The 15,328-nt window shown below is 45.1% G+C and overlaps 1 pseudogene across 1 annotated transcript in view; it reads right to left on the bottom strand.

Annotated features, from left to right (window-relative positions):
* Positions 1-15,121, bottom strand: part of LOC309556432 (protein adenylyltransferase SelO, mitochondrial-like) — a 159,528-nt pseudogene extending 144,407 nt beyond the window's left edge. The window contains exon 1 of the transcript in view: positions 14,991-15,121. The product of the transcript in view is annotated as a protein adenylyltransferase SelO, mitochondrial-like (transcript). The remainder of the gene's footprint in view (positions 1-14,990) is intronic.
* Positions 15,122-15,328: the final 207 nt, after the last annotated feature.

Raw genomic sequence — 15,328 nt, forward strand, 5'->3', positions numbered from 1 at the left:
ACGTGAAGACAACAGAATAGCCTTGTCAATTGAAGATAGAGAGTTCATTACAATAATGGACAGTAAATTCTTCAAGAATGAATCTAACAGCTATGTTGCACCATTACCTCTTCGTGCTGCAAGAGTTAAACTTCCAAACAATCATGAACAAGCTTTATCCATATTCAACTCACTTCAGCGAACACTAAAGAACAGGCCTGAAATTAAGGACCACTTCATTGCCTTAATGAAAAGGATCTTTGACAGTGGTCACGCAGAGCCAGCTCCACCTCTTCTACAACATGATGAGTGCTGGTAACTGCCTTTCTTTGGAGTGTATCATCCACATAAACCAAAGCAAATCAGGGTAGTGTTTGACTCCAGTGCCAAGCATCAAGGCATATCCCTGAATGATTGTCTCCTCACTGGTCCTAACCTAACCAGCAACCTTGTAGGAGTACTTATGAGGTTTAGAAAAGAGCCAGTTGCCATAACTGCTGACATTGAACAAATGTTCCATTGCTTCATAGTAAGAGAAGACCAAAGGAACTTCCTAAGGTTTCTGTGGCACCGTGACAACAACATAAACAATGAAGTGATTGAATACTTGAAAAGGAGTATGGCGCAGATTATTTAAGAGCATCTCCCGGCACTCAAGTGACTCCTCGGCTCTCTCCTCTCTGTCAGCTGGGGAGAGGAGAGAGCTGAGGATTCACGTGAGCGCCGGGAGATGCTCAGATATAAGGTAAAATTGGCATCTTTTTTATAGAGCACAAGCACAGGGACACATAGCGTTACATAACAGAGGGGATAGCATGTGTCACTGCCTTGGCTGGGAATTGATCTTTTGGTCTGATGTGTTCTGGATCGTTTCCCTGCTGGCTGAGCCACTGGGTGATTCCTATTCTGGGCTTGATTCTCACTATCTCCTACCTTTTGGTATGAGACTCTTTCTCAACCCAGTGGCCAGCTGTAGTTAGTTACCCTGTCCCCTGACCTATATTTACCCTCTTCTACTTCCTGTTAGTGCCTTAGTATAGGTTTTGCTTCCTGTTTGTCTGATGTGTTTGTTCTGTTCTCGTTGCTGACCTTGGCTTACCTTGACCTCTCTTTGGATCACTCCCTTGGACTGTACCGGCTCTGGCTACCGATCTCGGATAACTCTTGACCTCTCTTCGGATCACCCCTTTGGACTGTATCGGCTCTGGCTAATGAACTTGGCTTGATCTTGACTACTCTTCTGGACTTCGCTCCTTTGGGGTCTGGCTCCCAACCTACTCCAAACCGTGAGTCATTTTCTTATTAGTTGTTCCCTAAGTTTGCACTTTCATTTGTGGTCGCAATATTTCGGCTGCAGAACCCTATCTGCTCCTCCACCTGATACCGGGATAACAAGACTACTGGTCAGGAAACCGGAGGAGCGGTTGGGGTCTCTGGCAAGCCTAACAGCATGGGAATACAATAGTGGGTTAACAACAAGCTTTAATAAAAATAAATAATACATTTAAGCTGATTTTGCACTCTCTAGTTTTAGTAAATCAACCCCTGTCTGTCCTAACAAAGAATTAACAACTTCTGGACTAGAAGCTTTTACCCCCTTAATGACCAGGCCCTTTTTTTGCAATTTGGCACTGCGTGACTTTAACTAGTAAGTGCACAGTCATGCAATGCTGTACCCAAACAAAATTGTCCTTTTTTTCCCCATAAATAGAGCTTTCTTTTGGTGGTATTTGATCACCTCTGTGGTTTTTATTTTTTGTGATATAAATGAAAAAATACCGAAAATTTTGAGGAAAATTACATTTTCTACTTTTTCTTTTAAAAAATATCCAATAAACTCAATTTTTGTTGTACTTTTAGGCCAAATTGTATTTAGCTACATGTCTTTGATAAAAAAGAAAAACAATAATCTCAAGCGTATATTTATTGGTTTGTGCAAAAGTTATAGCCAGCGTCTACAAACTATGGTGTACAGTATATGCTGGAATTTACGCAGCTTTTTCTTTCTGACTGCCTATCTCATTTCTTGAAGTGCTAAAATGGCAGGGCAGTACAACCCCCCCCCCCCCCAAATTACCCCTTTTTGGAAAGTAGACACCCAAGGAATTTCCTGAGAGGCATGTTGAGCCCATTGAATATTTAATTTTTTTGTCACAGGTGTTTGTGTAAAAAAAAAAAATCTTTATTTTTATTTTTTTGTCATTTTTCAAAGTTGTCTTTGAAATTATATATTGCTCACGCATGCCATGGGTATATGTGGAATTACACCCCAAAATACATTCTGCTGCTTCTCCCGAGTATGGGGATACCCTATGTGTGAGTATTTTGAGCATTTTGCAGATCTCGCTTTTTGTCACAAAGTTTTGAAAATTGAAAAAAGAAAAAAAAATTTTTCCTTTTCTTTCTTCATTTTTCAAAACCAATGACAGCTGCAAAATACTCACCATATATAGTGCAAAAGTATACCTGCGCTGCTAATTAAACAAATACATAAATAAATCCCAATAAATATAGTGTATGAATAATTTGTGTAAGGTGCTAGTGCTCAACTGTAAACATACATTCCTATATCATAATCACAATCAATATATAAAAAACATAAAAATACAATAAGTACAAATTTTATCACGTGTGAATAAATATCAAAAAAGTCTTTCAATAAAAGACGTGCTTAGATAGTGACAATCTTTGTGCAAAACAAAAGTCCAAAGTGCTGCGTGCTCATAAAAGAAGTGCCGGTGCTCTCTCTACACGAGTAGGTGCTCCCCTCCAGGACCCCTACTCACCAGAAGCCAAATAATACACCGCTTTCAGAATATCCTTAGATAAAACGAGCCTTAATGGACCATCAACTCAATCAGCTTTCCTGTAGGTCATATCATCCAGGTATTGCTCAAAAAATGGAAAGAGATACTGGCATCGTGAAGTATGTAAACACTTTATTCGATGCACACAATACAAGCTACACTTACAATGTGGCAAAGGTTAAAACGCCTAAAAAATCATCCCACGGGTTGCCAATCCAAACGGCTATACTCACTCCCCGTGTCACCGTATGTCGGAAGGTGGATGAAGTTTGGCGACGTACGTACTCGGACGAACAGCTTGACGCGTTTCGCTCCGCACACAGAGCGTTATCAAAAGCTTATCAAAAAATGCTTTTGATAACGCTCTGTGTGCGTAGCGAAACGCGTCAAGCTGTTCGTCCGAGTACGTACGTCGCCAAACTTCATCCACCTTCCGACATACGGTGACACGGGGAGTGAGTATAGCCGTTTGGATTGGCAACCCGTGGGATGATTTTTTAGGCGTTTTAACCTTTGCCACATTGTAAGTGTAGCTTGTATTGTGTGCATCGAATAAAGTGTTTACATACTTCACGATGCCAGTATCTCTTTCCATTTTTTGAGCAATACCTGGATGATATGACCTACAGGAAAGCTGATTGAGTTGATGGTCCATTAAGGCTTGTTTTATCTAAGGATATTCTGAAAGCGGTGTATTATTTGGCTTCTGGTGAGTAGGGGTCCTGGAGGGGAGCACCTACTCGTGTAGAGAGAGCACCGGCACTTCTTTTATGAGCACGCAGCACTTTGGACTTTTGTTTTGCACAAAGATTGTCACTATCTAAGCACGTCTTTTATTGAAAGACTTTTTTGATATTTATTCACACGTGATAAAATTTGTACTTATTGTATTTTTATGTTTTTTATATATTGATTGTGATTATGATATAGGAATGTATGTTTACAGTTGAGCACTAGCACCTTACACAAATTATTCATACACTATATTTATTGGGATTTATTTATGTATTTGTTTAATTAGCAGCGCAGGTATACTTTTGCACTATATATTTTACAAAGGTACACCACCTTTTATACCAGCAGCAGCCCACTATATAGTGGTATCAGAAAAAATTGTAATCCTCAGCGCTAGCCTACAATCCTTATTTTAAAAAAATACTCACCATGCCTCTTAGCAAATACCTTGGGGTGTCTACTTTCCGTAAAGGGGTCATTTGGGGGGTTTTGTGCTGTCTTGGCATTTTATGGCCTTCGAAACTGTGATAGATAGTGAGGAGTGAAATCAACAATTTACGCCCTTAGAAAGCCTGAAGGCGGTGATTGGTTTTCTGGGTCTGTACGCGGATAGACTGCCAAAAAGTCTCACACATGGAGTATCCCCGTACTCAGGAGAAGCAGCAGAATGTATTTTGGGGTATCATTTCATATTGCCATGGCATGTTTGAGCAATATATAATTTAATTTATCATAGCGATACTGGGATACAGATAGCAATAAGGCTTAGGCTCCATTTACACTTCATGATTTGGAATTTGCGTGGTAGCCACTGCACAATTAGCGATGCGTGTTTGGGTGCCATTATTCTTTAACAGCACCCCAAACACGATGCAATTCTGCTGTGATTGTCATGTGACAGGATCATGCAGCAATCTCAGCAAACTGCGCCCTTAAAAATCGCGTGAAGCTTTTTGGGCAACAAGCTCAAATAGGGCAGCCCTTTCAAGTAAATGGGCTAGCTCTATGCGACACGCAAATATCACGTGAGAATAGCGCAACCAAAATTGCAAATGGGAACGCTTGTTCCCGCTACAAGAGAGTGTAAATGCAGCCTTCTGAGTAAGCAGGTTTACAATCTAATAATTTTTATCTTCTGGTGGAACTTCATGGACATGTGTCCTTTTCAGCCTGAAAACTATCTAACTGAGGCTGTTACCATTGTCTACTCTATGCACAGCTATGAGATTTTGACTACAATTGGGCTTAGGGTTCATTCACATCTGTGTATACAGCTGTATTTCGGTTCCTGGTAGTACAAATTAATTGCAGAATATGCCTGTACATGGGTGTGTCAATTCCAGTGTTAATATGCGCAATCATACTGATATACACCCCTGGATGTAGACTTCCTGTGTCTAAGGATGTATGTTTTTGCACTTATACATGTTTGGGCTAGAACTGGTATATACTTGCATACCTCATGTCATTTATTTGTACAGGCAGCTGTACGCAACACCTGTGGTTCCCAGGTGGCAAAATACGGCTATAAAAGCCCTTGCGAATGAGCCCTTAGGCGCTGTTCATATCCTGGCGTCCCGGATCACGCGAATTGCGGGATGCCCATGCGATTCCCGTCACTTCCAATGGCACCCTGTTACGAACCTCAGCGTAAAAAGGAATGAAACCGCCGTTTAGTGGATGTACCACCTTTGCAGCATGTACGAATTACCCCTGTAGCACGCCAGCATACGAATAATCATCCAAAGAGAGCCCCAAACAATCGAACGGCTTTCTGTATAATAAATCCCCCTCCAAAAACGAGACAAAGCTCTGAGTTGAGGGTAAAAACAGGAACTGTTTATTACATTCCAAGACATACAGTTACACACAGCTAAGGGGCACTCCCCTTAGCCTTGCAGGGGGGGGATGAGACAAGGACCAACCAACAACCAATGAGAACTGAACATTTGTACATTTGAAACTGCAAGTCTTAATACACACCCCCTGCGGAGAGATGTCTCCAGCCCAGCTCAGGCTATTGTCTGTAACATGAATCCACACACTTAGACACAGGAACAGGAGGAGGGGGGGGAATGGGCTGTAACATTACATTACATTAACTCAATGGCATGAGTCCTGCCATCTTCCTTTGTTCAGAGGATGAATAAAGAGGAAATAAAATGCAATAAAAGTGCAATGTCCCAAACTCATAGGAAAATGACACAAAGGGGTTTACAATCCAGGGACAGGGTGATCCGTTACACATAGTGACGGTTAGCACCGTCACATCTCTTCCCCCCAAAGGTAGACTAATTCCAGGTACCAGACCTCCAACTGGTCTGTGCCTGAATTAGTCGGGTAACAAGTCCCAAAGAGTCAATCCAGGGAGTTCCAAGTAAATCTGCCATTTGCCCTCCCCTCCCAAACCAAAACCTATCCCATATGACCGCACTCCATCCAAACATTCAAGCATCTGGACCTCAGAATGTAAGTAGGTCTCCGTGATGTGGGCCCAGGATCTGGACCGGCAGGAACGCTGAGGTCAAGTGGCCTAGGTCGTTCCCCAGTAAGACATCGGTGGGGAGCTCCTGTATCAACCCCACATCAATCATACCTGACCCAGCACCCCAATTCAAGTGGACCCTCGCAGTGGGTATCTGGTGCACCCCTCCCCCTGCTACCCGTACCACTACTGAACCTCCAGTTCGGGCGGCATCTGGGACCAAATGTCGCTTGACCAAAGTGAGAGTGGCTCCAGTGTCTCGGAGACCTCGCACAGGCTTTCCGTTTAACTGGACAGATTGGCAATGGTGCTGGCGGTTCTCTGTAGCGGCTTTCACTGGGTCAGCTTCGTGAAGGGTACCCAATTGCATCTCGGTGGGTTTGAATATTGGTATGACTGGGGGAGCCTCTGCGTGATAGTAGGGGACCGTTGTCTTTACTGGAGGGGGTGACCCTGGTCGGATCCATGCAGCTTGGTCCCTGCTCTGGGTACAGTCTCGTTGGTAGTGCCCAACCTGCTTGCACCTGTAGCACTGTACCCCACTGCGGGATTGGTATCTGCGTGCCTGCGAGTTGGAGGAGTCCCCCCCTCTCTGTGGTAGGGGTGGTCCAAGATTGGTAATCCGGGGCTTGAGCATTGGTCTGAGGCTAGGTTGTTGCTGCCTGTGGCCATGGTAATAGTGGACGGCTTGGACCGGGTCTGCTTCATGGAGGACGCCCTGACATTCCTCCTGCTCAATGCAGTGAGCAGCAGGCTGGTAGTTGCGTAGATTTCCGCCGGCTGGCCGTCTCCATGACTGCGCCTGGTTGGCTGTGTTCAACGGGCACTCCGGCCTTTTGTGCCCAAGCTGTTTGCATCCAAAGCACCGGATGGGTTGCGAATAATCCCTGGAGTTAAAACGGGGTGGCTGGGCATAGCTGTCGGTTGCAGGCAAAGCCGGGGTGCGGTGTGCTGGAGCCTGGTTAATAGTAGTATTGGTGGGTGCTGCTTGTCAGTATTCCACCCTGGCAGGAGCTTTGGGCACATTATCATCCAGCTTACGAGCGTCTGTATATTCATCTGCCAATCGAGCGGCTTCCGGGAAAGTGGAGGGTTTACGGTCCCGGACCCATTCTCTGACCCCGAGAGGTAACTTGTTGAAGCAATGTTCCAACATAAACACTTGTAAGATCTCCTCCCCAGATACAGCTTGGCATCCTGCCATCCAGTGGGTTGCTGCATGGTGTACTCTGCATGCCCACTCCATATAGGAGTCACTGGCTTGCTTGGGGGTCTCTCTGAACCTCCGCCGGTATACTTCTGGCGTTACTGCATACCTGGCCAACTTTAACGGCCTGTTAATCTATAATGTCCTCCTCTGGGATGGCCCGAAAAGCATCGCTGGCCCGGCCGGACAATTTCCCAGAGAGGATGGTGACCCATTAGTCCGTGGGCACCCTGTGTAAGGTACACTGCCTTTCAAAGTCTGCCAAAAATCCATCAATCTCCCCCTCAGATTCCACAAAAGTTTTAAACGCAGCAAAAGGTACCTTCTTTCTTCCCACATTATTATGGGGTGCCTCCGCTGCTGCAGCTCCTCTTCCTTGCAGTTGGGCTGTTACCGCTGCTTGCACTCGTTCCACAATATCAGCTGTAGGGTTGGGGCCAAAATGTGCCAGCCTTATTTGCACTGCCCGGTTAAATTGTATTTCCTCGGGTGTTAAATCCAAGATGCCGGTCACATTAGCTCTCTCCCTTTCTTGTGCTGCATCCATCTCCAACAATTGAGCAATAATCTCTCGTTTCTTTAAATTACCTGCTGGTCGTCCTCTACGTTGCAATAACTTTTTGAGGGTAATCCGTTTTAGCTCCTCATACTGCATCGGTAGCTGTTCTGGGCGGTGGGACTCATCCCACCGCTGCCACCAATTGTTACGAACCTCAGCGTAAAAAGGAATGAAACCGCCGTTTAGTGGATGTACCACCTTTGCAGCATGTACGAATTACCCCTGTAGCACGCCAGCATACGAATAATCATCCAAAGAGAGCCCCAAACAATCGAACGGCTTTCTGTATAATAAATCCCCCTCCAAAAACGAGACAAAGCTCCGAGTTGAGGGTAAAAACAGGAACTGTTTATTACATTCCAAGACATACAGTTACACACAGCTAAGGGGCACTCCCCTTAGCCTTGCGGGGGGGGGGGGGGGGATGAGACAAGGACCAACCAACAACCAATGAGAACTGAACATTTGTACATTTGAAACTGCAAGTCTTAATACACACCCCCTGCGGAGAGATGTCTCCAGCCCAGCTCAGGCTATTGTCTGTATCATGAATCCACACACTTAGACACAGGAAGAGGAGGAGGGGGGGGGGGGGGAATGGTCTGTAACATTACATTACATTAACTCAATGGCATGAGTCCTGCCATCTTCCTCTGTTCAGAGGATGAATTAAGAGGAAATAAAATGCAATAAAAGTGCAATGTCCCAAACTCATAGGAAAATGACACAAAGGGGTTTACAATCCAGGGACAGGGTGATCCGTCACACATAGTGACGGTTAGCACCGTCACACACCCCAAACGCGGCAAAATTTTGCCACGATTGTCGCCCGACGAATCATGCGAACAGAAGAAAGACTTTGCAAAGTGAGTGTACAGCTTGTATAACAGTGTAAATTTGCTGTCCCCTCAAAATAACTCCACACACAGCCAATTATGTCTAAACCGCCGGCAACAAAAGTGAGTACACCCCTAAGTGACTATGTCCAAATTGGGCCCAAGTCGCTTTTTCCTCCCCAGTGTCATGTGACTCGTTACAAGGTCTCAGGTGTGAATGGGGAACAGGTATGTTAAATTTGGTCTTCTCACTCTCACTCTCTCATACTGGTAACTGGAAGCTCAACATGGCACCTCATGGCAAAGAACTCTCTGAGAATCTCAAAAAAAGAATTTTTGCTCTACATAAAGATAGCCTAGGCTATAAGAAGATTGCCAAGACCCTGAAACTGAGCTGCAGCATGGTGGCCAAGACCATACATCAGTTTAACAGGACAGGTTCCACTCAGAACAGGCCTCGCCATGGTCGACCAAATAAGTTGAGTGCACGTGTTCAGCGTCATATCCAGAGGTTGTCTTTGGAAAATAGACCTATGAGTGCTGCCAACATTGCTGCAGAGGTTGGAGGGGTGGGGATTCAGCCTGTCAGTGCTCAGACCATACGCCGCACACTGCATCAAATGGGTCTGCATCATCCCAGAAGGAAGCCTCTTCTAAAGATGATGCACAAGAAAGCCCGCAAACAGTTAGCTGAAGACAAGCAGACTAAGGACATGGATTACTGGAGCCAAGTCCTGTGGTCTAATGAGACCAAGATAAACTCATTTGGTTAATATGTGGTATCAAGCGTGTGTAGCAGCAACCAGGTGAGGAGTACAAAGATGGTTAAGATGATGTCAAGCGTGTGTAGCAGCAACCAAGTGAGGAGTAGTAAGAAAAGAATCTTGCCTTCAGTCAAGCATGGTGGTGGGAGTGTCATGGTCTGGGGCTGCATAAGTGTTGCTGGTACTGGGGAGCTACAGTTCATTGAGGGAACCATGAATGCCAACATGTACTGTGACATACTGAAGCAGAGCATGATCCCCTCCCTTCGGAGACTGGCCGCAGGGCAGTATTCCAACATGATAACGACCCAAAACATACCTCCAAGGCGACCACTGCCTTGCTAAAGAAGCTGGGGGTAAAGGTGATGGACTGGCCAAGCATGTCTCCAGACTTAAACCTTATTGAGCATCTGTGGGGCATCCTCAAACGGAAGGTGGAGGGGTGCAAGATCTCTAACATCCACCAGCTCCAGGGAGGACTCCAGTGGGAACATGTGAAACTCTGGTGAACTATATGCCCAAGAGAGTTAGGCTACGTTCACATGTAGGCGTTTTGGGGTGTTTTTCAGCTCTAAGGATCAGCTCAAAAAATACCCAACAAGATCAATCCTATTCATTTCAATGGCCCCTGTTCACATCTGAGCGTTCCGACACCTTGAGCAAATGCCCTACGCTCCAAAAAGTACATGAGCTTCTTTTTGGGCAGATTACAGGCGTTTTTGTTAGATGTCAATGCCTTCCTCCAAACGCCTGCAAAAAAGCCTATAAAAACGCCTGTAAAACGCTTGTAAAAATGCCTATAAAATAGCAACACCTAGATGTGAACGTAGCCTTAAGGCAGTGCTGGAAAATAATGGTGGCCAGACAAGATATTGACAATTTGAGACCAATTTGGACATATTAACTTAGGGTTGTACTCACTTTTGTTGCCAGTGTTTAGACATTAATAGCTGTGTGTTGAGTTATTTTGAGGGGACAGCAAATTTACACTGTTATACAAGCTGCACACTCAGTATTTTACATTGTAGCAAAGTATAATTTCTTCAGTGTTGTCACATGAAAAGATATAATAAAATATTTACAAAAATGTGAGAGGTGTACTCACTTTTGTGAGATACTGTATATACTAAAGTCCATTCCAGGAAATGAACATTTTATTTCATTGTCAAACAACAACCAAGAAAAATTCCCAGCTCAACTTACCATCCAGCCTGCAACAAACCAAATTGTCCTGTCTAACAGCTCACATTAAAAACAGGGGTTTAGATGCTGTCGAATAAACCTGCGGTGTCTCCTAATGCCCCGTTGTGGGATAATCCTAACTTCCCCGAGCTTCATGGTCACCCGGACTCCTGTTGGTGGTCGGGACTTGGGGTGACGCATGTCTCCCATGTCTTTAGGTCAAACCTTTTTGTATCTTTTGACGACCTGAAGGCCCGACATGGTGTATGCAACCGTTCCTTTTTTAAATACTTGTTACTATGCCACGCTGCCCGGGTGCAGTTTGCTGGATTGACCCTGGAGCTCGAGGAATCCCCAATGGAAAAGTTGTTGTCTATCCCAGAGGTAACTAAAATGGTCACTATGTTTTACTCGAGGCTGCAGGCGGCTAGTGCCGACCCATTTAAGCTGGCCATGTGCAAATGGGTCACACTTCTTCCTGGGCTGTCTGAGGAGGTGTGGGATGAGGCCTCTGAGGTGTGCTTCCAGGACCTTATTAGTTCTAACCACAGACTCATACAGTTCAAATTCATTCACCATTTGCACTACACGCCTCAAAAATTGGTCCGTATCGGTGTTGCCCCGGGAGCCACCTGTCCTAGATGTGGTTGTCCTGCAGCAGACCTCCTTTACATGTTTTGGTCCTGCCCCCATATTAAAGATTACTGGACGTCTATTTTCGCTTTTTTTAATGGTAAATTACACCGGCCATTCCCACATACGCCGGAGGTAGGCCCGTTGGGCGTGTTGAATGATTTAATTCACCGTGTACGTCCCCGGACCCGGATCCACATACTACTGTTCTATGCTAGGAAACTTATCTTGTTACATTGGAAAAGTGTTGAACCGCCTACCGTACAGCAGTTCTATGTTATAGTGCGTGGAGATGTACCACTCTATAAACTGATCTATAAGAGTAGAGGGTGTCCTGGCAAGTTTTCTAAAGTTTGGCAACCTTGGCTTGATGTAGAGGATTTTGTTCTGGGCGGATACCCCTCTGCCTTCCAGCTTGTCTGCTGAATGAGACCATGGAGGTCCCATGTGAATTGAGGATTATCTGACTAGCATGTAGTATAATACTTGCTCCCCCCTGAGGGGATGGGTGGTTGAGGGTAGGGGAAGGTGTGTGTGTGTGTGTGGATGTGTTGGTGTGTGAGTTGGTTTGTGAGTGCGTGAGTGTCCTTGTCTGTGTTGGTCATCTTGTCTGGTTGTCCCCCCCTGTCCACCTTAGGGTGGGGACCACTTAAGGTGTCCTGCTAGGTGTGTCCCTATGTTGCCGTTCGGCTTCCAAGCAATTCTGTCTTGAGGCCCCCCCCCCCCTCCCCATCCTCCTCTTCCTCCATAGGCCCCGCTGGCCTGTTTTTGAGTTGTCTATGCTGCAATGTTTTCCATTGGTTCGTTGTTTATTCCCTGCTCTGTTATACTGACATTGCTTGTACCTTTGTTATGTATTGTTCTTGAAAATTTATAAACACCTTTCAGAAAAAAAAACAGGCACTGCCCGAGGGCCCGGGGTCAGTAGGGGACCCCACAATTGCCAACCCATGGCCACCAGGGATTGCCCACCCATGGCCACCAGGGATGCCCACCCATGGCCACCAGGGATGGCACTCAGGGTTCAGGGACCCTTTCTGTGCCCTCCCCATCAGAGCTGCCCATGATTGCCATCTATCAGTGCCGCCCACCAGTTCCCCTCATTGCAATCCATCATTGCCGCCTATTAGTGCCCATCAGTGCCGCCAATCAGTGCCGCCTATCATTGCCACCTATCAGTGCTGCCTATCAGTGCCCCCCAGTGCCACCCCACCAGTGCCAGGAAAAAAAACATATCTATTTACAAAATTTTATAACATAAACAAAAAAACTTTTTTTTTTATTTGTGTAGCAAAAAAGAAAAAACCATTCGGTAATCAAATACCACCAAAAGAAAGCTCTATATGTGGGGAAAAAATGACATCAATTTGGTTTAGGTACAGTGTTGCATGACCGCGCAATTGTCATTCAAAATGCATCAGCGCTAAGAGCTGAAAATTGGCCTGGGCAGGAAAGGGGGAAATTGCCCTGTATTGAAGTAGTTAAAAAGTGGAAGCTCTGCTTATCTGCTTCCCCCCGTGCCACATTTGGCACCTTTCAGGGAGGAGAGGGTAACGGGTACCTGTTTTTAACGGTCCATACTTCTGGGAGACTGCACCACAGTGATGTCCTTTGGAACTTCAACCCCCCTCCTCCTTCCTCCGCCACCAGGCCAGTTAGAGAGCGCAGCGTGCTTTGCGCATGTGCAGTAGGGAATCTGGCTTTGAAGCTTCACTGTGAGGCTTCACTGCCCGTTTCCCTCACCACGAATGTACATACCGCCCACTGTCATACCCTCCACACTCCTCGCCTACACACAATTCCCACCAACAAACACTCCACACTCCTCTCCTGTACACACTGCCCACCATTATACCCTTCACAATCCTTCTCATGTACATACTGCCCATTGCCATACCCTCCACACTCTTCTCCTGTACATACTGCCCACTGTCATACCCTCCACACTTCTCTCCTGTACATGCTGCCCACTGTCATACCCTCCACACTTCTCTCCTACACACAATTCCCACCAACAAACACTCCACACTCCTCTCCTGTACACACTGCCCACCATTATACCCTTCACACTCCTTCTCATGTACATACTGCCCATTGCCATACCCTCCACACTTCTCTCCTGTACATGCTGCCCACTGTCATACCCTCCACACTTCTCTCCTGTACATACTACCCACTATCATACCCTCCACACTCCTCACCTGTACATACTGCCCACTGTCATACCCTCCGCACTTCTCTCCTGTACTTGCTGCCCACTGTCATACCTAGAAAGAAAAATAGAGCTTTGATCAGTTTAAAAAACGGATAATGAATGCAGATGTAAACTGATGTTAAAGGATGATCATCCATTTACATCCGTTTTTCCACAGAGATGCATCGATGTCCCTTTTTCATCCGTCAATGAATGGATGAAAAACGGACAGACGGACAGCATGTGTGAAAGGGGCCTAAAGCCCCATACACACGTACCGATTGTCGGCCGTAAATATTCGGCCGACGACCGATCGGCCGATTGTAGGCTTGTTAGTATGATGCTTCCGACAGCCGACAGCGCATTTTCGGCCGAACAGAATCTGTCGTGCAAGCATTAAAATTTTTGTTGGCCGTCACCAGAACGGCCGATTGTTCGCCAGTCAGTACAGATTTCGGCCGACAGACAGCAGATTAGCAAGACTGGGCATGCTCAGAAAAGAAAAAAGACAAGGAAAGTCAACCATCACATGACATCACTTCTGCAGTCGGCTGTTGTTGGCCGACAAAATTCGTGTGCAGTCTTATGCAGTTTTCAACAGACACGACAGCCCTGGACAAAAGACGGCTGATTGTTCAGCCGACAATCTGCACGTGTGTACGGGGCATTACATAAAAATCAGTCTGTACTTTGTCCACAGAGCCTTCCTCACCTGCACATATTCACCTTCTCTTCACTTCCCCGCTACTCACTGTAACTGCTAGGAGTGGACAGACATATCCGGTAATTCTGTTTATGAAAAGCATGTGACTTACTCCCCTTCCCCATCACATAACAAGATGGTGTTATTTTTCTTGGAAAAAAACTATGTAGGCAACCTACCAGCATCCCTGCAATGCAGATATAAAGATATACATTTTAAAACTTCCCCTGACGATAATGACAGCGAAACGTATAGGGCGTGGCTCAACTGGTGATGTCATTGCTCCCTCTCTGTGCTTTTTTATACTACATTTTTGTAAGTACCTGTCTTATTTACAATAAGTGCAACTTTAGTGGTTTATACTATGTGGGCTTCTGTTCCTTTTTAAACATATGATGATGCCTGGCCTGGTATGCCGACCATTTGGAGTGGATTGGATCTGACAGTAGGTAGCATACATTGAAATACTGCAGAGCTCCTAGAGTGGTTTATCTGTAAAATGCTGTATTGAAGTATTTGGTGGCTGGCACAAGGGGTACCCCTATCAAGGTGTATCCGTGAAACTGGTGAATGGTTGATTATTTATTGCCAAAAAGTTTGATGTATGAATTTTAACCATTTGAAAAATGTTTGAAGTATGAAGTTTAATTATTTGTCTATTGATTGTACACTTGTTTATGATGTTTGGATTCACTTCTACTTTTATATTTTTTGTTGTATTTTTTTGTGTGGATGAGCACTTATTTTGTGTATATATATAATACTATTCATTTGCTCTCTGACTGCCATTTTTAGGTACATCTTCAGTTCCCCCTTAATAATAATCCATCAATTACTTGGGAGAGCTAAAAAAAAAAAAATGTTATGCACAATTTGTTAAAATGTGTGTGTAGAATGTATTCTTACCTGGTGACAGCCATTTCTATGTGCCAATGGAACAAAGCAAAGCCTGGAACTGTTTTACCACCACTAGCAAACTTTAGAAAATCCATGGAGCTTGTAGCGGATGAGTCAGGATCCAACAGATCCTCCAGCATAGGCGTGCGCACAGGGTGTGATGGGTGTGCCTGGGCACACCCTAATCATCTCGTGCAATGCAGATTTCCCCGCTCTACTAGCACTGGCCACTGAACTACTGACACCGTCCATGTTTTAATACATTTTAAAACACTTGTGTACATTTACTTCTGAAAGTGTGTGTGTATGTATGTATATGTATATGTGTATATATATATATTGTGAGG

The sequence above is a fragment of the Pelophylax lessonae genome, assembly GCF_965119305.1.
Source record: "Pelophylax lessonae genome assembly, chromosome: 5".
In the NCBI taxonomy this organism is placed as follows: Eukaryota; Metazoa; Chordata; class Amphibia; order Anura; family Ranidae; genus Pelophylax; species Pelophylax lessonae.